The 24969-nt window shown below is 43.1% G+C and overlaps 1 long non-coding RNA gene across 2 annotated transcripts; it reads right to left on the bottom strand.

Annotated features, from left to right (window-relative positions):
- Positions 1 to 2359: 2359 nt before the first annotated feature.
- LOC115937392 (uncharacterized) lies at positions 2360 to 24567 on the bottom strand. Of its 2 annotated transcripts, XR_014146123.1 has the most exons (4): positions 24189 to 24567; positions 12534 to 13043; positions 2531 to 2638; positions 2360 to 2423 (listed from the first exon to the last, which is right to left on the bottom strand). It is a non-coding gene; the product is annotated as an uncharacterized LOC115937392 (long non-coding RNA). The 2 variants fall into 2 exon arrangements; XR_014146122.1 differs by lacking the exon at positions 12534 to 13043 and having other exon boundaries at positions 2366 to 2423; positions 24189 to 24545.
- Positions 24568 to 24969: the final 402 nt, after the last annotated feature.

Genomic DNA, 24969 nt, shown 5'->3' with positions numbered 1-24969 from the left:
ATGGGGGGAGCACCAAGGGAGGCGATGCAGGGGGAGCACCAAGGGAGGCGATGGGGGAGCACCAAGGGAGGCGATGCGGGGGGAGCACCAAGGGAGGCGATGGGGGGCACCAAGGGAGGCGATGGGGGGGCACCAAGGGAGGCGATGGGGGGAGCACCAAGGGAGGTGCTGGGGGAGCACCAAGGGAGGCGATGGGGGGAGCACCAAGGGAGGTTATGGTGAGCGAAGCACCAAAGAAGCTGAGACTCATAGGCAAGTCTCCTGTTAGGACTCCACAGACCCCTCAGTGCAACCTTTGTCTTTGAGCCCAGGTCACCACCCTGGCTCTGCTCTAGGAACAATGGTACAGGACAGGGCACAGTAATGCACACAGGGGCACATTTGTGAATGGAGCTGTGTGTCTAATAAAGTCTTCTGAAATTTGGAATTGCTGCCCATCGGTGATTTACTGTTAAGCACTTCTCCCTGGGATCTCGCATTTCTAAAAATACTGTTTGCTTTTTATTTAGCACTGAACCTTCTGATGCTCCAGAATATAAAAATAGTGTCTTATTATTTTAAAAGCTTAGGAGACAAACTAGCCATATTATTAGAAAAAGAAGATATATGCACCTATAGTCTGTTCAAATATCAAGAGGTGTGACTTTTCAAATTCACATTTCAATCTTTATTTACATAAGACTTTTGTAACAGTGGGTGTAAATATTAAATCACCCAAGCCTGGGTGAAATTTTATTGAGAATAACTACAGATAAAGGGAAACTGATTTTTTAAAGTCGGTTTCTGAAATTTAGATGAAAAGAATATCGAGCACTAAGGAAAAAATGATATATTTACATATCAATATAGGTTCTCTGCTCACAGATTCATTTCCTATGAAACAGAACAGAGGCAAGCTTGGGGAGTTACAAAGGAAGGAAAAATCCTAATCAAATAGAAACTGTTGTTCAAACAGAATATTAGCTAAAATGATCCAATCAGTTGCTTGAGCCAAATTTTCTTCTTTAAGCCATTCATGACAGAACACAACGTCTCAGAGCATAAAGAATCCATATTTCGTTCCAAGTGTTTGCCCAACAGACGGGGGGATTTGAAAGATACAGTCCATGGAAATGGGATGAGAACAAGGAAGGTTACCAGTTAGTCACCACACTAACACACTTTAGTCACAATGAGGCCACATTTCTCAAGGTAAACATTATGTATTTGTATTCTAGGGCATATGTGGCTCTTATAGGAATCAACCTAAAATACAGTAAGTTCCAACTGCTAGATCTTTGACTTCACCATTGTTCAGGATTACACCATGGAATGCAGTGTAACATGCAGACATTCTCCTGAAGAGTATGAAAAGCACACCTTCGTGGAATGAGTCGGACACTAAGCTTTGTTTTGTATTTCTCCAATGACTTCAGAGAATCAGGTTCATGTGGGCAATAACTGACACAGCATTAGGTCTTCATTTAAAACAAAATCATTGCCTCTCATTGTAAAACACAGTAGCCGGCGATATGCCTATTCAAAAACTTAGGACGGATCAACTCAATCTTTTGCTGATCAAAAGCAGAGCAATACGTTTCTCTAACCTCTTTAGAGGGCAACCTAAGAAATACTCACATATACAGAGATACACACATACACCTGGTTTCTAAACACACACACACACACACACTCTCCTGGTTTCTATGTGGCAATTAAGCGTAATTCTATTTTACTACAATATTAAGATTCTAAATTTAAAATAAAAAAACAAGAATTACAGAGGTTATCAAAGACATTAACTTGTTCTTAGAGTAAGTGCAAAATTAATAACAAAGGTATTATTATGCCGGTGTATTCTTTATGATATTCTGCCCAATATTCTCAGGAAACTGAGAATCTGACTCTGGTCATCTTAGACCTCCTTTACTTTGAATTAATGTTGTGAACACTGCATTTCTCCTTCTGAAATCTGTGGTTTCTGTGAAGTTTATGGAAACACCAAAGAAAGCTTAACCAGGGAAAGGAGAAAACAACATCCATTCCTATTCGGATAATTAACTGAGGTCAGGGCTTCTCTTCAAGATGTCCTCACATGATCTCTATTAACCGTATCCAGTGGCCTGTTCCCTCCCCTGAACCCTGTGTTAAGAAAAAATTTTAAGTGTATTTTCATTTCTATTTCCAATCTGAACCTGGAAACAAATCAGTTTGCACCCCAGTACAATGCCAAGAAAAGCTTAACTCAATCTGCATCTTTTTATTTACATCCCTCATTCCTTAGAAATGTAATTGCCGTTTTTATTAACTTTGTTTTATGGATCTAATATTTAAGAGCAAGTCTGTCTTTCATGTCACAGCAAGAAGGTGAATGCACTTACAGACTCCCCCGCAATACATCTCAGGCAAGGCTGGGCTGAGCTCCTTCCACCGTTCTGAGGAATCTATTTAACAAATCACAGCCGCAGATGCATCAGGACAGTCATTATTTACACTTTTTATTAAAATATTTAAACGGATCACAGCTGGTTTGGTGGGAACGGGAACCTACCCCCACACGTGGCAGCCCCCCGCCACTCCAGGACACCAGGGCGCTGAGCTTCGCGGGGCCGCAGCCCCATTCTGGCCCGGCCGCTTCTACTCTCTTGCATGCCCGTTTCTGAAAGACACGAAACTTCACTGGAGATGGCTCCAGGAGCACAGGACACTAATTGGATTTGCTTTCTGCAAACTTAAGCGGCAAACACAGACCCCTGTAGAGCTGAGTGAGTTTATAGGACATCTGAGGGGTGACTTTAAACATCATCTTTCAGGAACACGTTCCATCAATTACATTTAACCTCATTATTTCTAGCACTGTTTGGGGTTTACTTGGCTTTATGGATTTAAAATAGACATTTGAAACAACTTTGGTCAAAACTCTTATACTAAACTATTGTGACTGGTTTACTGATATTGAAAATATACAAAATCTATCAATTTTGTTCAGGAAACTAGTTACATGCTTCAACACATTTTGCCTAGTTTCGAGTTCCATACTTTCTTAATACAATGTAAATAATTCACATGTGAATAATTCTTTGTCTTACTGACACTGAAGAGTACATTAATTTCACTTATTTTCAGGTTGCACATATACTCCATAACTGATAACCTCTGGGAAAGTTAGCATTTGGTTTTTGCTTTCCCATGAACTAAAAAAGATAAATTACAAAAGCAATCCTCTAACGCTAAAGGAAAAAAAAATTATTCACTCTCAAAATCCCAAGACTTTGTGCATTTTGAAGGGTAACAATGTTTTCAGTGACACAAAGTTGAGAAGCCGGAAGACCTTTGCAAAGGGTCGTGAAGTCCATCCCTTGCTCCCTGGGCCAGCCTGTGGGCCCTGCTGCTGGACAGCTCCCGCCAAGTCAGTAAACATGGCCCTTACACACTGTGGCTCCCTCCGCCTCTCTGGTCTCTTGCAAACCATCGACATGGTTTCTACCAAATTTGTTTCTTATCCATACTATTACTTATTTGTATTTTCTAAATTGACTTTTTTTCCCTTAATGGATTTATTCAATATAGAAGCCTTATATCATGGGTTTAGAGTGCTAGTTTTACTGTTCTCTAATATACCTTAAAGATTACATGGAAATTTTAGGATTAAACTGGAAAATGCTGAGCTCTGAGCCCCTCAGCCCACTGAGAAGAATTTCTTGGGTGAGTGCTTGACCTCTGGATGGCTGAAGACAAGGCTGGCTACGCAGTCACTGACTTCCTTATGGTTCCCCAAATGAAACTACAAATTCTCCAACAAACCACACCCCGGGCATAACATGAAGCCAGATAATGTGAAATACGAAGAAAAGGGTAAGAGAAAAGCCACCAGGTCCTGGTGTAGGCCCCTCATGCCCCCAGCTCACACCAGCCGTCATGAGCTCTGGTGAGCCAGGTCAGAAGGAAAGACCACAAGACAGAGAGGAGCACAGCAGAAGGGTGAGAAAGTCCATACGAACATGAAGAAGCTATGACATGCCTGAGTGCCCGTATCAGGGAAGGGACTTCAAGGCCCACACATGCAGCGTAAGGGGACAGACACAATTTACAGAGGCATTCCGGGGAAGAAAACAGACAAAAGAGGAGGGGAGAAGCACCCTTCGGCAACTGAGTGGTAAAGCTAAAAGAGAAAGAGGAAAAGTGTAGGGTCCTAGGAGTAAAGAGGAATATCATTAGATTCACCCTGGCCTGTCCTCACCAAAGCCGAGCAGCCAGCCAACAGCTGCCTCGGCGGCCCCTGCACTTGGCCAAACCAACCGAAGAGGCTGCTGCTAGACTCGCAATCTTTTAAACACTCAATACCATAAAAATGTCCTCCTGAAAACTACCACGAGTCAAAAGAAAATTGGAATTTACACTCCCAAAAACATAATTAAATATACCACCCTGAATTAGAAACGTAGAAGAATTAAAAACAGAAAAGGACAAAAACAGAGAAAGCAGGGGAGAGGTGAGCAGACTCAGGGAAGTTATGGAAGGAAAACAAAATTACCTCAGAAATGAGGAATCAATTACAGAGCACCCAAGGAGAATCAATTCAAATGAAAACTAACAAAGGGCACTGAGGACAGACAGGACCACAACCAAGAGGAGGACAGCGACACTGAGAAAGACGGGAAAGGGGAGGAAAGCAAGTGGCGGGGAGAGAAGACAAAGGAGTGATGTCCATAAATCAGACTTCCTAAAAGAGGAAAACAAAACAGTATAGCAAAGCTAACACTTAACTCTGCAAGAAAATTTCCAGAATAGAGAAAGGCCCAAATCTTCAAAAGAAAGGACTCACTGGGTACCCAGGAAAAATAACCCAGAAGGATCAACTCTGAGATGCAGCCTAATGAAACTATGGGATTTCAAAGGTAAGGACAAAGTCCTCAAGGCCCGGGGCACCAATCAATGAATACGCAAAGGAAGTAGACTAACAGCAGACTTTCAAAACCAACACACAAGCAAGGCAACAATGGAGCAACATTATAAATTCAATGCAAGTATGAACCAAGAATTTTAAATCCAGCAAGCCATCCTTCAATTACCAAGACTACAGAAAAGCAGTTTTTAACATCCATGAATTTGGAGAATACTACACCCAGTCGGCCCTTCTTGAGGATTCTATGTGAGGGTAAACTTTATCTGCCTAGTGATGAGTGGGAGAATTTCAGCAAAAGGATTTATGAGACACATTTAAAAATATTTAGATGTACATATTAGACCAAAATAAAGGTGCAATTAAGCTGGAAGACTGATGTGCAAATATTACATACAGTGACAAAACAGAAATTATTCAACTAAATGTGAGATGAAGGAAGAGGTAAAGAGCAAAAACTCTGATTAATGTATAGGTCATTACTGTGTAAGCAACAGGTGTGCATTAAAGAATACGAGGGAAAAAAACAAATCAGACAATAAAGAGTTTAACAAAACGGGTTACTAAGGACATAAAAATAGGTTTAAATACATAGGTAATGACTAGAAAATACAAATCTATCTAAATCCAAAATCAAAAATATAAAAGCAAAGAATACAGATCTCCTAAAGGAATGGCAAATACAACAAAATATGCATATTATAAAATATAATGATAGTTACAAGCAAATAAATCAGTCATGTCAAAAAATATTAATGGACTTAATTTACGTATTTAGAGAAAAAGGTTTTTAATTGAGTTCACAGCACAAGACCCAACTGTATCCTGTACACAAGAGACATACCTAAAATAAAGTCAGTCAGAAAGGCCAGAAAGCAAATGGCCGGACCAAGGTAAATGAAACAAAGAGAGAGAAGGAGACCAAGTAGAACTCACGTCACAAAGGGTTAAACACAAGGGGATATATTTAATGTTAAAAGCCACAGTCTGCAACGAAGACATAATGCTCATGAACATCTACACACCAAGTAATACAACCACCACCTTGGGGGGCCTGGGGGGCTCAGTCGGTTAAGCGTCTGCCTTCGGCTCAGGTCATGATCCCAGGGTCCTGGGATCGAGCCCCACATCTGGCTCCCGGCTCAGCGGGGAGCCTGCTTCTCCCTCTGCCTCTGCCTCTCCCCGTTCATGCACTCTCTCTCTATCTCTGTGTCTCAAATGAATAAATTAAAAAAAAAAAACCTAATTAAAACCCAAGACTGGGCGCCTGGGTGGCTCAGTCGTTAAGCGACTGCCTTCGGCTCAGGTCATGATCCCAGGGTCCTGGGATGGTGCCCCACGTCGGGCTCCCTGCTCTGCGGGAAGTCTGCTTCTCCCTCTGTGCTCCCCCCGCCTCAAATAAATAAAATCTTTAAAAATAAATAAATAAATAACCACCACCTTTACGAAACAAAGGTGACAGCATATGCAAGGAGATGCACACAGGCACGTACTAAAAATGGGAGATCTAATACACCATCTCCATACAAGGCAGAGCAAGTACACAAGAAATAAGCACAGAGACAGATCTAAGCAACACCAACAACCAAGGTAGAGCTCATAGATATACAGTGAAGTCCGTACCCTGATAATAGAGAATACACATTTTTCTCAAGAATCTATAGCACAGGGGCGCCTGGCTGGCTCAGTCAGTTAAGCGTCTGCCTTCGGCTCAGGTCATGATCCCAGGGTCCTGGGATCAAGCCCCGTGTCGGGCTCCCTGCTCGGCGGGAAGCCTGCTTCTCCCTCTGCCTCTGCCCCTCCCCCAGCTCCTTCTCTCTCTCTTGCCTTGCTTTCAAATAAATAAAATCTTTAAAAAAAAAAAAAAAGAATCTATCGCACATTCCCTACAAATGGTCATATATTAGGTCACAAAGAAAACATCAACCATTTCCATAATGTAGAAATACTGCAAACAATACTTTCTGATCACAATGCAATAAAAGTATACATTATTAACAACAACAACAACAAAGTCATCTCCACTTGGATATTTAAAAAACCTATTATTGACTTTTAGTGAAAGAGTAAATACAAACTAAAAGTATAGAATTTTAAAAAAATAATTACACAGAAAACGCTATGTATCAGAATCCATGGAATTCATTTAAAGCGGTAATCAGAGAAAAATTCATTATGCTAATATTTTTACCAATAAAAATGAAAAAATAAAATCAATCAATCAATAAGTCTTAGCTTGTTAGTAACCCAGAAGAAAATGCAAGGAAGAAACAATGGAAGGAAATGCTGACTCATGAGGGGAGGTTTTCCATTAAAAACATCAGAGCTAACCCGTAATTCTAAGTCTTATAGTTTTTTGCAGGGGTGGGGGTAGAAATTAACAAAGTAGACAATCTACCAGCTACTTGATCAAGAAAAAAGGGGAGAAAGCACAGATACAGAAAATAAGAGATGACACAGGGGAAGTGGCCAGTGAAACAAGAAATTTTAAAAATCCTAAGAGACTCTTTTATAGACCTCATGCAAACAGACTTGAACACGTCGCTGGCACGGACAACTCCCCGAAGAGCTCAGGTGGCCACGACCAAGACTGACTCCACTGCAGTTAGGGAGCCGAACCAGACGAAAGTCAGAGAAGACAAGGTTCCTAAGCGGCACCTCCCCAAGGAGCACCAGGGCAGACACCTTCACAGGGGGTTCTACCAAATGCTCAAGACCCAGAGTTCCAACGCTCTACATAAACTACTAAAGAGCACGGACGATGATGGAAAAGTCCCCAAGTCCTTTTTTTTTTTTTTTAAAGATTTTATTTATTTATTTGACAGAGACACAGCGAGAGAGGGAACACAAGCAGGGGGAGTGGGAGAGGGAGAAGCAGGCTTCCCGCTGAGCAGGGAGCCCGATGCGGGGCTCGATCCCAGGACCCTGGGATCATGACCTGAGCCGAAGGCAGATGCTTAACGACTGAGCCACCCAGGCACCCTCCCCAAGTCCTTTTATGAAGAAGTGTAATACTGATACACCAGATAAAGAAGAACTAAGAAAGAAAACCACGGACCAGTATCCCTCACGAATATCAATGCACAAATATTAAATAAAACATTAACAAGCAGAATCTAACACCACAGGAAGAAGCCACACACCATGACCAAGTAGGATTTTTTCCAGAAATGAAAGTTGGGTTCAATATTAGGAAATCTAGTATCATTCTTCATATTAATAAACCTAAGGAAAAGACATATGATCATCTACCCAGATACTGAAAAACCCTTGGACAAAATTTAAAACCCATTTATAAAAATTACAGAAAACAGAAATTGAGAGATATATTCTTAACATGATAAGATATACATACTTTATTCCTAATGCAAGTATCTTATTTAATGGGAAAAGACTAGTGGCATTTCCACTAAAATCAAGGCAAGGATGCCCAGTCTCCATTTCTGCTTACCACTGCCCTACCCTAGACGTATTACATTACCCTATATAATTACAAAAGATAAATCAAGCAGAGGTGTAAGAATGGGTAAGGAAGTAAAACTACCACTATTTGCAGATATCATAATATATATCTGGAAACCCCCAGAGAATCAATGATAAAACTAACCCAAACAATGAAAGAATCAATTGAATAGTAGGACACAAAGTTAACATACAAAAATTGCCTTGAAATATAAAATAATAAGGTGTTAGAGAAAACCCCATTTTAGATCATTGCAACAAGGAAGAGTAAATGTTTAGGAATAAGTTTAATAGTAATTGCACTCAACCTATATATACAAGGATAATGTAAAACATTCTTGCAAGACAACGAAAGCAGAAATGAACAAATGAAAAAACATCTATTATTGGTTAGGATGACTTAACATTAGAAAGATGACAGTTGCCCCTAAGTTAACTTATAAAGTCAATGTAATGCCAGTAAAAATGCCAATAGACTACAGTGTAGACTTGCACAAGTTGATACTAAAGGTCACGTGGAAAAACTGCCAAACACGCAAGAATAGCCAAGAAAACCCTAGGGGGGGAAATCAGCATCTACGGGATGCCTTTAAAGCAGTAATCAGAGAAAAATTCATTAGGCTAATATTTTTATCAATAAAAATGAAAAAACAAAATTAAAACTACTGGACATAAAACCATACTATGAAGACTCTATATGTAAAAAGGGTGGTGCTGTTGACAGACAAATAGACAAATGGGACTGAAAAAAAAGTCCAGAAATAAGCCTGAATATATATGGAAATTTGCCATCACAAGTCACTGGGATAAAGATGGGACCTTTTAATACATGGTGCTGGGACAACTGGGTAGCCATTTGGAAAAAGATGAAATCAGATGTGTCTTTTGTATCATATATAAGAATAAACCTCAAATGGATTAAGGATCTAAAAATGTAAGAAAATTAAACTATAGAATTCCTAGAAGAAAACATGGGTGAGCCGTCAGTATAGGGAGACTTTCTCACTATGACTCCACACCCAGAAGCAATGAAACAAAAATTGATGAATTTGACTACATAAAAATAAAAATGTCTGCTGGGCAAAATGAAACAAAACAAAACGGTGCCCTAGACAAAACAGAAGATAACTGACAAACTGGAGGAAAATATTTGCAGCACATACCACAGGAAAAGGGCCACTCCCCTTAATATATGAAACTCTCCTAGAAAATGAGGGACAAAGGACCAAACACACAAAAGAAAAATGGGAAAAAGCCATGAACAGACAATTAACAAAAAAGTTTACAAGTTCAAGCTCACTCACACTTAGAGAAGAGCAAACGAGAAGACCCCACCGGGCACTTGTCATCTGTCAGACTGGCAAAATGCTGAGGCGTGGTGCGGACTCTGCTGGCGAGGCTGTAGGGAAACAGGTGTCTCCTGGGCTGCATATCCTGTAGGAAAGTTGGTGATACCTAACAAAAGCTACAGAGACTTTTTAACCCAGAAATTATGCCTGCAGGAACCTGTCAGGTAGGCATACCTACAACGACATGGGAAAAAAGAATGCACGAGGTTACTCCCTGTAGCACTGGTTAAGCTGGAAGATACTGGAAACCACCTGAACAGGCACAGGCTGGAGAGTAGCTGGAGAAGCGCGGCCCATCTCAGCAACGCGGCTCCAGGCAGCTGTAAAAAATAGGGGAAGACCTCTGTGCGTGGGCTCGCAGAGATTCCCAGGACGTACAGTGACAAAGTGCAAAAGAAGATGCGCAATGCAAGAAGGGGGATGAGAACACCTGCACCCATCTGCTCATCTGTACAAAGGAAATACAGGGAGGAGGTGCCAGGAACTAAAGACACTGGTTTCCATGGAGAGTGGGTGGGAAAAGGTACGAAAGAAGGGGGACGACAGGTATAAAGTGGGGGCAGACACTTGATGCAAATTCTACAGCTCTAGTCTTAGAACCGTAGTAACACTTCACATACCCGAAAATAAGTACCAAATTTAAATCAACCAGGACATCAGACCCAAATGGAACACAAATGGTAGCAAATGAAACTATTTTACAGACAAATAACATAGTCACACTGAAATACAGAACAATCCTCAGTAATTCTGGAAAATACTATTTTCACTAGAAACTCTTAAGTCTAAGGACAAAAAAGAGCTGTATGCAAATACTGACTCTAGTTAGCTAATCTGTTTCTCACAGATTAGCAATTTCGAAACTATTTTATTGGTATACTGGGATTGAATAAATAAGTAAACATATTGTAAATAAGGAGAGCCAGGTTTCTCTCTGTTGAAGAGATAAGTCACAAATAAGGGAAGGGAGAAGGCTATTAAAGAACCTAGTGGTGGGGCGCCTGGTGGCTCAGTCGGCTGAGCAGCTGACTGCTGATTTTGGCTCAGGTAGTGATCTCAGGGTCGTGAGATCAAGCCCCACATCGGACTCCATGCTGGGTGTGGAGTCTGCTTGAGATTCTCTCTCTCCCTCTCCTCCTTCCCACCTCAAATAAATAAATCCTTAAAAAAAAAAAAAAAAAAAAAGAACCCAGGGGTGCTGGATCAGGACTGAAAGTATTAGCATGAATGCAGTTTTCAATAGGTATCCAGACAGTGGCAGAGAAAACATACAGCTGTGTGGACGTGCACATGGTATGAAGCATAAATACGAATACTTACACACTAGGACGTATGCATACACCCATACGTACATTTTCTAGCTCTGTCTGCTGTCATGGTGGCATCCTGGTAGTAGCAAGACTATACCTAGCACGTAGATACTGCTTTCTAAATACCATTCTCCCGTTGAAGGAATCTAGGCTTCATGGAGAAGCGCTGGTTCAGGCATGGAACAGGGAAAGCATAAGATGAGCCTGAGACATTTTGTGTCACCCAAAATAAGTTTCTTTAAAAAGGATGAGGACACGTCAAAAAGACAAAGGCACGCCATCCTGAAGGAGTTCCCAATGGCCAAAGCCAAAGCCGAACAACTTGGGCAATAAAATAAGTAACAACAGCACTGGATTGTAATCCAGAGAATAAAGTAAATACCTGGGAGTCTGACCATGACATCAACAAATGAATACATCACTGGGGGAGAAGAGTTAGTGTTCTCCTTTTCAGTCGAATTCTAATTAACAAGCGTAAAGGAATGAGGAAAATACAAAACCACTATTAAGTAAATGCCACAGTGAAAGTTATTTCAAACAAGATTTACCAGTAGATGCTAAAATCACTGGGCAAAAGTTTAAGGAGAAACAGGATATTGGCACAGCCTCAAAGCATTTCCTCCAAGGTTTTTACTAATTACAAAGAGAAAGATAGTGGCTTTACAGTGGATGAAATGACCTTCATGGAGGGACAAGGTCAACACCAGCAGTAATGACTGGCACCACACAGCCCTGATCTGATGCACTGAGAAGGCGTAACGTCACCTCTGTGGTCTTCATGCCAAACGCGTGGCCTTCATCTAATCACAGAAAACATCAGACAACCCAGACTGACTGACACTCTACAGAGTAACTGACTACCATTCACTCAAAGTGTCAAGGTCATGAGCACTGGTTAGCATCACACGCAGACTGGAAGAGACCGAGAAGCACAAGAACTATGTGCAGTGTGGGCCCTGGATCCCGTCTGGGTCAGAGAAGGGCTGTTAGTGGGAAAACAGGTGAGACAGGAGAAGGTCTAGCAGAGTTAGCAGCGCTTCACCAGGGCTAATTTCACAGTGCGCTCACTGTACTATCATCAGGTAAGCTGTTTAGCTGATGGCATACCTGAATTCTCTATATTATTTTGGGGGGGAAACCTTTCTGTAAATCTATAACTACTTTGAAATAAAGATTTTTAAAGATGAAGAAAAAACAATCTCTCATACCCCTGGTGGTGCGTATAGCATACTTCTAGAAATACTGATTTAAGCCAAATTGCTTTCCCATAATCTCAACCCACTAATTCTAATTTTCCCCTCTTGAGCAACATAAAATAAATAGTCCCTCAAGCAGGAGATAAACATCCTTCCAGATGTTTGTAGATCACGCTCAGGTACTTGTGAGCTTTCCTCTCTCCAACCAACCATTCCTACTGCCTCTCACTATCCCACACCTGAGATGTTTTCCAGACTTTTCCTATCCTTAGACATCCTGCTCCAGAGTTTCTAAACTGTCAATATCCCTCTTAAAATTAACCATAAAAAATACTTGCAAAGTCAAGCGGCCCCCACCGTGGAGAGAAGAATGACCGCCTTCCGTGGCTCAGCCAGTGTGTCTGCACAGAAGAAACCCACCCTAGTGGGTTGGCGCAGTGGCCACATGGCGTGGCAGGTCCAAGAGAGGCGGGCATCCCGCACGGCCCCCGAGTCTTCTCCATGTGAAGCACCTGCCCCAGCCCTGGTGCTTTCTGAGTGTTCTTCTCTGCATGGAAGGGCTCTCCTCGGCGCCCTCGTTAACCTTAATTTGACACCTGTGTGGTTTTCCGGTCTATCGGAGTACATCCAATCCTTCTTCTCCCGGATACTGCAGTAATCCTACTAATCATCTTCAAGATGTTTGCAAAGAATGCAGCCTCTGTGCCTTTGCCCAAGTCCGAGAAAACACCCAGGAAGACCGAGGACCTAGATCTCCAGTTACTCAGGATGTACTCAATCTTTACACTGTCAACACAAGCTCGATGTATAAAACTGGTTTACTGTCAACTTCCCACAATCTGGGCTAAAGGGAAAAAGTGGAAATATTAAATACACCCCACGTCATTTTACACACAGGCTTCAAGCTTCCCCCAACAGTTACACCACAGCGGGCTGACAGCGATATTATTTCCCTGCTTGTTTCTGAACAACATCAGACTTGCCAGAAAGGAGAGCAAAAGGGCACGGACATGTGGCTCTGAGCTAGAACCCATACTTTCTGGATGAAACCTAAAACACTGGAAGTGCATTCTAAACCATTTCTGTGTGGGGTCAAATAACATTTGTCACATTAAGGTCAGCAGACTTGTGATCATCCATGGCGACAAGCTGACATTCTTTAAGTGGCTCAGGCGGTTGGGGAATTGGGTCCCCACACCCGGTGGCAGGCGAAAGGGGGAGTCATGCTGGTACCTAGGTGGTCGGTAAGAGCTGGGCTCCTCTAGGGGACGTGGGGGTTACCTGCTTGGGGGCTCCCGACCAGCTGAGTGGATTAAATTATTCATATTTTCTGCTATTTACGGTGGATTATTGAGAGCTGACTGCATATGCCATTGCCCTGTACACTTACTTGGCAAATTGCCCAGTTATTGTGGATTGGCTTGGACCAAAGGAAAATGAAGCCTGCAGACACATTTCACTCTAGGATTCTGTTACATGGCTCACTTTTACTCCCTCCTGGAGAGGATATGTCAGCCTTCATAAAGGCAGATGAAGATTTACCAACCAACTAAGAAGACACTTGCACTGTATAAACAAAACTAAAATCCCAAGTATACACAAAGACCCCATTACTTAACAATAATTGAATATCAATCGAATAGCAACCGCACTAGAGAACAGTTGAAACAGAAACACAGTTGGCTAAGAAAAGACACTTGATAAGACGCATAAATTAAAGTATAAAATATGTATTGTGTCGCCTCAATGACAGAACAAAACCCCTGGCAGGTCTCAGCAAAGACGAGGCGCCCACCACTGAAGAGGCGCAAGCCCACCTTTGTTGCCGTGGACTTTCTCCGTTATTAGAAGCGATGGGGGCACAGCTGGATAAGTGGGGGGAGGGAGGAGTGTTACAGGCTTCACGATTTGGCAGAATTGTAGAAACCAGACTGGGGATGTGTTCATGAGGCACCTGGGACACACTGGTGAGCCAGAAGAGGGGGCACAAGCCCACAGATCACAGGCTTGGGCCACCTCTGGAAACCTGTTCCTCCACTCTATGCCCCAGAGGAGTGTGGAGAAGAAAAAAGATGCCAACTTCCTGAACACTTCTACAGAGAAACACCCTGTATTCTCTCTAATCTGCACAAGAAAATGGCTTAATTCTTAAAAAATTAAACACCTTGAATTAAGCATCTTTAATGCATACACTAGTATACAAGTTACGCATACATACTCCAGACAGAATACCGATGTAAATCACTAGAACTCAGAATGCAGTTAATGTGAGTCTCTCTCTACACACACACACACACACATCTAATCTTTCATTCTGAAGGTATTATGGGGATTTTTATTGACTAATGGCCTTTTTTTCTAAAGATCATTTGTATTAGCAATGTGTAATGCTGGTTAATTGAGTCCTAGTTACCAGAAACAGTTTGCTGAGTGAGACTGTATAGTTCAGCAAAGACAGTTTACTTTCGCTGGAGGAGCATGTCCACCAGCCCCGAATACAGAACCATTAATGCTGGAACAGCAAGATTAATAAGGCCCTACAGACTGTCATTTAGAGAGAAAACACAGTTTCCATCAAGCACAGAGTCTTCTTCAATAACACTGTCATTTGGAAAACAATCTTGCCCTCTTGGGAGGGTCGCTTTCTTGGGAGTTGAGGACAGTGAAACCTGACAGTGTCCACTACGGAGACCTGAAGTTAGGATTCCTCCTCTCCACTCCATGCTCTCAGGGCATACTAAAACTTTAACCACATGGATCTTAAACATCTTGATGCTGTGCTTCACTCAGCTGTTACCACTTTTTGGAAGATGTGTCATCCTACCGTACATGAGCTCCCCAGCCCACACCCTCCACCCCGTCTGGCTGGGACACAGGGAGGTTTAGGGAAGAGGAGCAGTCTAAGACGATAGTCAAAAGCAAGAGGGACAACTTAATTCCTGGCGGGCTAGCGACCTAGAGAAAGACAACAGAGCAAAAAAAAAAAAAAAAGCCACACTCATACTTCCAATTAAAGTAAAAAACATGAATGAACTTACTAGACTTACTGAGGATCAAGCACAGGCTTGCGAGATTTACGAAGTCCACTGTAAACCGAAGTTACACTCTGATTAAAGTGAAGGATCTTAGGAAAGCAGGTATACAAATTTACTCACCACAGGTGGGGCTAACAAAGGTCACTCACAATGATAAAAACTACAGTTTAGGAGCGTTTCCACACTTGTTACTTCATTTGATCCTTTTAACAACCTCATGACATAGAAAGGGTAAGAAATTTTATTTCTATTTTGTAGATGAGAAAAATGAAATCCAAAAACCTGAACTAACTTGTGTGGAGGCTGGTGATTTGAAATGACAGAGCTGGGTCTTCAGTGGGCTTTCAGTCTAACTGGGGAGACAAGACTGAAAAATACAACCAAAGAAGCACTAAAAACCAAACAGTGTATGAAAAAGAATTCGAGGGGCACCTGGGTAGCTCAGTGGGTTAAGCATCTGCCTTCAGCTCGGGTCATGATCTCAGGGTCCTGGGGTCGAGCCCCACATCGGGCTCCCTGCTCTGTGGAGAGCCTGCTTCTCCCTCTGCCTCTGCCTCTCTCTCCCTGTCTCTCATGAATAAATAAATAAAATCTTAAAAAAAAGAAAAAAAGAAAAAGATTTCAAAATTTAAAGTAAACTTAAAAAAATCTACAATAATCAAGACAGTGTGGTCCTGGCATAGGATAAACATACAGATCAATGGAACAGCACTAAGAATCCAGAAATAAACCCATACACTTATGGTGAATTGACTTTTGACAAAGGTGCCAAGACAACTCAATGGAGAAAACAGTCTTCATTAAAAATGGTATATGGGCACGATTCAAGGTCCACACGCAATAGGAGAGACTTAGGGCCCTACCTACACACCATACACAAACATTAACACAAAAGGGATCAGAGAGCTAAATATAAGTGCTAAAAGCATAACATCTTTAGAGGGGAACATAGGACAAGATTTCTGTGATCTTAGGCAAAGAATTCTAAGATATGACACCAAAAGCATGATCTATAAAGAAACAAATTGATAAACTGGACTTCATCAATATCCAAAACTTTGGAGCTTCGAAAGGCACCATTAAGAAAGTAAAAAGACAAGCCACATTCTTGGAGAAAATGTTTACACATCATCTATATGTTAAAAGACATGTATCCAGATTATATAAAAAAGTCTTTCAATTCAACAAGACAACATAATTTTTTAAGTGGGCAAAGGATTTTAATAGTGATTTCCCCAACAAAGATATACAAAAAGCCAGTAAGTACATGAAAAGACATTTAACATCATTTGTCATTAGAAAAATGCAAATAAAAAACACATTGGGATAGCAGTTCCCAATCACTAGATTGGCTATAATCAAAAAGAGACAGTAACGAGTGTTGGCAAGGCTGTGGAGAAACTAGAACCCTCATTCCATGTTGGTGGGAACGTAAATGGCACAGCTGCTTTGGAAAACAGTTTGGCCATTCCTCAAAATGTTAAGCATCTGGTTACCATATGACCCAGCAATTCCACAACTAAACAACTACCCAAGAGAAATGAAAACATATGCCCATGCAAACACCTGTATGTGAATGTTCACAGCAGCATTACTTATAAAATCTCAGAAGTACAAACAACCCAAATGTCTACCAACTGAATAACAGATAAACAAAATGTGGTATGGCCATATCATGTCATATTATTTACTAACAGGAAGGAATAAGATACTGATATATGTTTCAATAGGGGTGAACCTCAAAAACATTATTAGGCCAACTGAAAGAAACGAGTCACAAAATACCAAATATTGTGATTCCGTGTATATGAATTGTCTAGAATAGACAAACTGATAGAGATAGAAGGTCAATAGGTAGTTGCTAAGGGCTAGGGGAGGGTGAAAGAGAGTGACTGCCCACGGGAACCAAGTTTCTTTTTGGTCATGAAAATGTTCTTTATTTAGATTATGGAGATATTTACTCAGCTCTGTAAATATATTAAAGCCACTGACCTGTGTACTTTAAAAGAGTGAACTTTATGGTATGTAAATTATAAACAAAGCTGTTTTTAAATATGAGCAAAAGTTTTGAATAATTCACCAAAAAAGTTATGAGTGATAAAAAAGCACATGAAGGGTGCCTGGGTGGCTCAGTTGGTTAAGCGACTGCCTTCGGCTCAGGTCATGATCCTGGAGTCCCAGGATCGAGTCCCGCATCGGGCTCCCTGCTCAGCAGGGGGTCTGCTTCTCCCTCTGCCCTCTTCCCTCTCGTGTTCTCTGTCTCTCATTCTCTCTCTCTCAAATAAATAAATAAAATCTTTAAAAAAAAAAAAAAAGCACATGAAAAGATGTTCAACAGCAAGTCACTAGGCAAATGCAGATTAGAATCCCAGTGAGACCCCCAACTGCAGACCTACTAGGCCTGTATCAGACAACAGAGGACAACAGAGAATGCGGACTCACTGGAGCCCTCTATGGGCTGCCAGTGGGGATGCAGAATGTGCCACTACGGAAAACAGCCTGCAGCTCCCCTGGCAACACGCGCTGGCAATCACAGTCCTGGGTGTCTAAGAGAAAGGGAACCAACATCTGCGTGTGACTTTTCTGAATTTTCAGCATTATTCATAACGGCCAAAGAGGATAAACAACACAATGTCTATCAAATGAAAAATGGATAAACAAAACGTGGTATATTTGTACAATGGGGTATTATTTAGCAATAAAAAGGAACAAGCTACAGATACATGTTCTACCATGGAGGAACCTGAAAAACACCACACTAAGTGAAAGAAGCCAGCTGCAAGAAAAAGCACATGTGATTCTGTTTATATGAAAAGTCCAGAAAAGGCAAATCTAGAAAAATAAAAAGATTAGCAGTTGCCTGGAGCTGGGGCGGGGCGGGGGGGGGATGGAGTTACTGCAAAATGGGCACAAATGAGGCAATGGAAGGGCTCTAAAACTGGGGGTTATGGTTGCACAATTGCAAGTTTACCAAAAAATCACTTCTTTGCACACTTGAAAGAAAAAAAGCAGCTAAGCAACATTGTTTTGATAATAAACACGAGAGAAATTGAAAAGACATGAGCCGCAGTCATGACCGTGAGGGTGATGATGGGGCACACTGCTGGGGCTTTGCCAGCTGAGTTATAGTTTTCCCTAAGTAAATGATACTTTGAAAGCACCAAGGATTTTATGCATTAGTGTAATCCTCCCTTTGTTTCTTTTCAGTTGGACACACACCCACCCCCAACATGCTAACCAGTCAGAAAGTATTTGCTGAACACCTACTACATGCCTTGCTCAACTCTGGGCATCTGATAATTGAAGAAGCAGAAGCCACATCATGGTCCTCCAGCCATGACTGCGGAGCCCCCCAAGCATGTCAAGTACCCCCACCAAGTGACCGTTACCTCATTTTGACTTTTGTGTGTTGTATGTAAGGAAATCTGCCAAAAACTAGACATGATCGAGGCTATATGCAGGTGGCAGCGTGAACATGTATATCAGAGATGTAACCAAAGGTGAATTATTGGTAAGCTCCCTTCATCTAGGTAGGAAGATGGCTGAATACAATTAAACTGAATAGAACAGACAGTAAAAGTAGCTCAACAGATGAACCTTAAAACTACAAATGAGTGAGAGAACTAAATAACTTGTTTCTTGAGGCATGGGTTGCAATTATCTTGAATGAAAAGAGTGACCACAGAAAGGCAGAGTGAAGGGTTTTGCTGAGGTCAGCACCACCACCAATACCCCTTAGGTTCTCACAGTTGGGATCTTGCTTAGCAGATGAGCTATAAAATCTACATCCTACAAAGTGAAACAAGCAAACTTAACTCTGGATTTTCTCTCTTTACAAGTTAGACCCCATAGGGTTACTTGAATGGAATTAAAGCCATCAACATGTCTAAGTGGTTTTGCTGACAAGGACTACTAGCTAAATTTACTGGATAATTTTTCAAGTATTAGCAAAAGCAGGTCTAAAAGTTATAAAACAGAGCAGAGTGGATATAAGATATCCTCAGCCCTTGATTTTAGAGGCAACTATTCATAATACCAAAAATTGGTGAAAATGGTAGATTGGAACTTCATAATTTACTCACATCTAAACTTCCACAGTTGCATCAAAAACATTCAGTAAAGTCTCAGGATACAAAATTAATATACAGAAATCTGTTGCACTTCTATACACTAATAATGAAGTAGCAGAAAGAGAAATTAAGAAAACAATCCCATTTATAATTGCACCAAAAATAATAAAATACCTAGGAATAAACTGAACCAAAGAGGTCAAAGACCTGTACCCTGAAAACTATAAAACTGATGAAAGAAATTAATGACACAAACAAATGGAAAGATATTCCACGCTCATGAATTGGAAGAACCAATATTGTTACAATGTCCATATTACCCCAAAGCAATCTATAAATTTAATGCAATCCTTACCAAAATACTAAGAACATTTTTTACAGAACTAAAACAGATAATATTAAAATTTGTAAGAAACCAAAAAAGACCCCGAATAGCCAAAACAATCTTGAGAAAGAAGAACAAAACTGGAGCGATCACAACCCCAGATTTCAAGATATTCTACAAAGCTCTAGTAATCAAAACAGCATGGTACTGGCACAAAAACAGACACAGAGATCAATGGAACAGACTAGAGAACCCAAAAATAAAACCACAGTTATATGGTCAATTAATCTATGACAAAGGAGGCAAGAATATGCAATGGGGAAAAGACAGCCTCTTCAACAAATGGTGTTGGGAAAACTGGACAGCTACATGCAAAACAATGAAACTGGACCACTTCCTGGCATCATACACAAAAATAAATTCAAAATGGATTAAAGATCTAAATGTGAGACCTGAAACCATAAAAATCCTAGAAGCAAACACAGGCAGCAACCTTTTTGACATTGGCTGTAGGAACTTCTTACTAGATATGTCTCCTGAGGCAAGGGTCACAAAAGCAAAAATAACCTATTGAGTCTACATCAAAATAAAAAGCTCTTGTACAGCAAAGGAAACCACCAATAAAACAAAAAGGCAACCTACTGAATGGGAGAAGATATCTGCAAATGATATATACAATAAAGGGTTAATATCCAAACTATACAAAGAACTCCTACAACTCAACAACAAAAAACCCAAATAATTCAATTAAATGGGCAGGACATGAATAGACATTTTTCCAAAGAAGACATACAAATGGCCAACAGACACATGAAAAGATGCTCAACATCATTAATCACCACAAAAATGCAAATCAAAACTACAACTTGTCAGAATGGTTAAAATAAAAAATACAAGAAATAACAAGTGTTAGTGGGGATATGGAGAAAAAGGAACACTTGTGCACCATTGGTGGGAATGCAAACTGGTGCAGCCACTGTGGAAAACAGTATGGGGGTTCCTCAAAAAATTAAAAATAGAATTAGTATATGATCCAGTAATTCCATGACTGGGTATTTACCCAAAGAAATAAAAAACACTAATGCAAAAAGATACATGCACCCCTATGTTTGCAGTAGCATCATCTACAAAAGCCAAGATATGAAAGCAGCCCAAGTGTCCATCCACATATGAATGGATAAAGAAGATGTGGTATATATACACAATGGAATATTACTTAGCCACAAAAAAAGAATGAGGTCTTGCCATTTGCAACACGGATTGACCTAGAGGATATAATGCTAAGTGAAATAAGTCAGAAGACGACAAATACCATATGCTTTTGCATATGTGGAATTCAAGAAACAGAACAAAGGAACAAACAAAAGGAGACCAAAAAAACCCTCTTAAATAAAGAGAACAAACTGGTGGTTGCCACAGGGGAGGTGGGTGGAGGAAAGGTGAAATAAAGGGGATTAAGAGTATACTTACTGTGATGAGCACTAACATACAGAATTGTTGAATAATTATACTGTATATCTGAAACTAATGTAACACTGTATGTACATTATACTTCATTAACTAAAAAAAGTACATATCAAAAAAGAAATACTAAGGTGAAAATGTTTTTAAAAAGAAAAAACAAGTGATAAGCAAAAAAGCCTGTCAACAGCCAATTCATTAATGCATCCTGATATGTTATTTCTACTGGACATTGACAAAGATTCAAAGGAAATTACAACAGAGGAAATGGCCACTTATCCCTAGAAATCAAAAGCTGGAAAATGGGATCTTGGATCAACCCAGAGGAAACCGGAAAAGATACCAAGTCGACTGTGAGCCCAGACATTGCGGTGTTGCTCTCCCAGAGAACTTGCTTTTTACAGAGGTCGTCTGGAAAGAGCATCTTGACGGCTGGTACAGGCTGAGTATGCATGACTCTAGGTGTCCCGGGCATACGCTTTCCTTCTGGAACATGTAGTGTGGTGACTGTGCCGTGGGCAGGGGGCCTGAGAGAGCCAAGCGCTGGATGCCCCCAGGTCTCAGGGTCAATCTAACCAAGGATCTCACTCTTCTTTCTGCAGAGCCTAGAATACTGCTTGCTACACACAGGTGCTCAGAACTTGTCTACCTAACAGAAATGATAAACTCTACCAACACTTCCACACGTCACTACATAAGGTGCCCTTCCCACAATCGGGACCCTTGGGGGGTTACAGGAGGTGGCTGCCTCTGGCTCTGCCTGAGAATCACTTGTGAAGCTATTACAGAGATGGGTCCTGGCAGCTGCAGTTTCTAAAACTCCACTGGTGGTTCTCATGCACAGGGTGTAGAGTCACTAATCTGTAGGTAGGAAATGGGTTGCACTTTCCATATACCAAATTCTGGAAGGGGGCGTGTGTGCGTGCGTGTGTGTGTATGTGTGAGAGAGAGAGAACAGAAAACTCGGGACAAGGACTTGGATAATTTATTAAACTCAATCTAGATTATCAGATCACAAAGACCAAGGCAGAACACAATATAAACAAGGACTTTATCAGATTAAGAGGCCATACACACCTTGGCAATTAGACACTGAACTCACTACTCCTGGGTAACAGCAGGGAAGTACTGCAGCCTCAAGCTGGGCACTTAGTTTCAGCACTGCAATCTGAAAGATCATTCAGGGTTTCTCTTCTAAGCCTTTCTTCCTCTCCGATCAATAATGACCTCTGGTGCCTGGTCCCTGACAGCCTGTGGCATCACACTTTTCATCATTTTATGGCCAATTTAGGACTTTGTTGAGAAACCCCATGTGGGAGGCTATAGAGCCCCATAACTAAGAGGACAGGCTCTGGACGCAGACGGTGGGGTCTAAGCCCCATTTCCCTACTAGCTATGTATCCTCAAGCCAGCTGATTAACCTCTCTGTGCCTCAGCTTCCTCACTTGTAATCTGGCAACAGTAACAGGTTATTGTGAAATTCAGATAATCCACCTGGTAACCACTCAATGCCTAGCAGTATCTGTAACCTCTGTTAACCGTCCCAAAGACGGAAAATGCATGTGTCCCAAGCAGAGCTCCTTTTCTCCTGCAGTTCCACACCAATTTTCTCTCAGTAACAGCACCACTGCCCACCCAGGTGCTCCAGTCACAGCCCTGGGAGCCAGCCCAGACTCCTCCCCTTCCAGGACCTTCCACATCCACTCCATCAGCAAGACCTGTGCATTGTTCCTGCAACATACAGAGCCTTCTGTTGACATTCACTGTCTCACTGTCCTCTCTGTCCAAGCCTGTCACCTCTCATAATTCAGACACTCCTTGCCTCCCTGCCTTCACTCTGACCACCATACCCTTCATTCTCCCCAGAGTTCCCAGAATAAGCTCTTGAAATGTCAGTATGATCATGTCACTTTACTATTTACTTCCCAGTGTATGGAATATGAGCAATGTAATGATGACCTAGCGCTGACCTCGCAAAAGAGGACAACACTGGGGACTACAGGAGCCAGGAGACTGGAGGAATCTGGGTCCCTGGATGTCTCTGACTGGTAGCACCAGCCCCATACCTGTATTTAGGGTCCCCATTCCACTGATCTGGACTGCTCACCTTCACACATTATGAGCAGCAGAATCAAGCTTCCACCTTGTTGGAGCCAATGTGATTTGAAGCCTCCGTTACAGAAGCTTAACCTGTGCCCTGGTAACATGGACCCTGGAAGTGGGGTGCTTCTGTGACAGGGCCTTAAGTGACAGTGGCTTCGTGGTCAGGCAGTGGGGGGGTGAGGAAGCTCATGCAGGGAAGGAGACTAGCCACTTTTGTTATGCTGTGCAAAACATCTGAGAAAACAGTGCCTGCATTAACTCAGGGGGCAGATTCCGGGCTTATCAAGACTGTAGGTGCAGAAGAAACAGAAGAACTCAAATGTTGGGTATGTTGGCGGCTCCTTGGTGCTCTTAGCAAGGAACCGAGAAATAAAGGTGGGGTGAGAACCAGCCAATTCGCAAGCAAAGGTGGAAGTCACAGAGCGCTGCTCCACCCCAACGGGACTTCCTCCAGCTCCCTAAAAGGCTAAGCAATTCCCTGTCTCCCATCCTGCTTCCCTTCCAGTCTTACCTTGATCCCGCCGGACCTTGATCGGGGGCCCCCACCACCAGTCACCTCACCTCACCCAGTTCTCTCCGCCCAAAGCACTCCACCCAGGCGTGTCTGCTCACCCCGCAGCCCTACCCCGCCCAGTCCGCCGCCTGCACGTGGGGGCGTGACTCGGGAGCGCAGCGCGCACACCCCGAGCCCGCGCTAGGGTCAGGGACACTGCGAACGACACTGGGTCCGCTCCTTCGGACAGTGGGGAACAAGAGCTCCAACTCCCGCATCTCCGCGCAGGCGCGGGCGGAAGGGGACAGAGGGGGGCAGCGCCGCGGCCGCGCCCCTGACCCCGCCCCCTGGCCCTGGCCTCACCCACCCCGCCAGGAGGGCGCGGGCGCGACCCCGGCCGGGCCTCCTCCCGGGAAGGCCCCCGGGGAGACGCGAGGCCCAATGGGGCATGCCCAGGGACTCCGCCATCCCGTTCCTCACGCCCAGGCCCCGGGGGGCTCACCGCGTCCCCCGGAACCTGAAGCTCCTCCGCCCTCCGCCGTCGCCACCGAGCCTGCACCAGGGTGTCCATGCGGCCCCAAGCCCGAGTCCGCGGGCCTCTCATCCCCACCGAACGCCGGACGCCGGTCCCAGCCACTATGTCCACGCCTCCTTCCCCACGTGTCCCGGGGGAGCCAATGAAAGACGGGGGCGGGGAGAAGCCCGACTGGGCGTGGCCCCGCGGGGGCTGCAGGCCCGCGCAGTGAAGACCAGAGTCTTCTGGGCAAGAGGGGGCTTCTGTCCCAGGTCATCCTTTCGCGGAGGGCCAGGCTGTCACCTCTCCGACCACTCCGAAGAACCTACTCCTTTAGCGTCTGGCCACGCCTCGTCTACAGGCGGTGGATCGGCTGGGGGAAGCTCCCGCCTCCTCGCTCTCGTCATTGGTCGTTGAGCGCCGTCAGCAGCGTCTTCCTAGGGCTGGTGGCTGATGGATGGCGCAGCGAGCCAGTCCGCGTGGGCGACTGTTGGAGCGCGGGTCTCTGGGAGCTGTAGTCCCGGGGAGGGCCTCACTTCCGGGCGGCCGCGGCCGTGGGGCGGCTCCGGGTCTCCGGCCGGGTGTTGCCCTGGGCGGGGGCTTTCTCGGCAGGCTGGAGGGCTTTGCAGAGGGGAAGTGGAGGCCTCGCCGCCCGTGGCTCCTCTGCGCTCGCGTCCTCAGGGAGCCGGGCCCGGAGCAGGCATCTCTGCCCACACCGGGCCGTACGACACTCCTATTAATAAACACCTGTCTGAGCCGAGACTTTGTC

Source organism: Leptonychotes weddellii, chromosome 6, assembly GCF_054177405.1.
Source record: "Leptonychotes weddellii isolate Sample4059 chromosome 6, ASM5417740v2, whole genome shotgun sequence".
NCBI classification, from domain to species: domain Eukaryota; kingdom Metazoa; phylum Chordata; class Mammalia; order Carnivora; family Phocidae; genus Leptonychotes; species Leptonychotes weddellii.
This window is presented reverse-complemented; position numbering and strand designations above follow the sequence as displayed.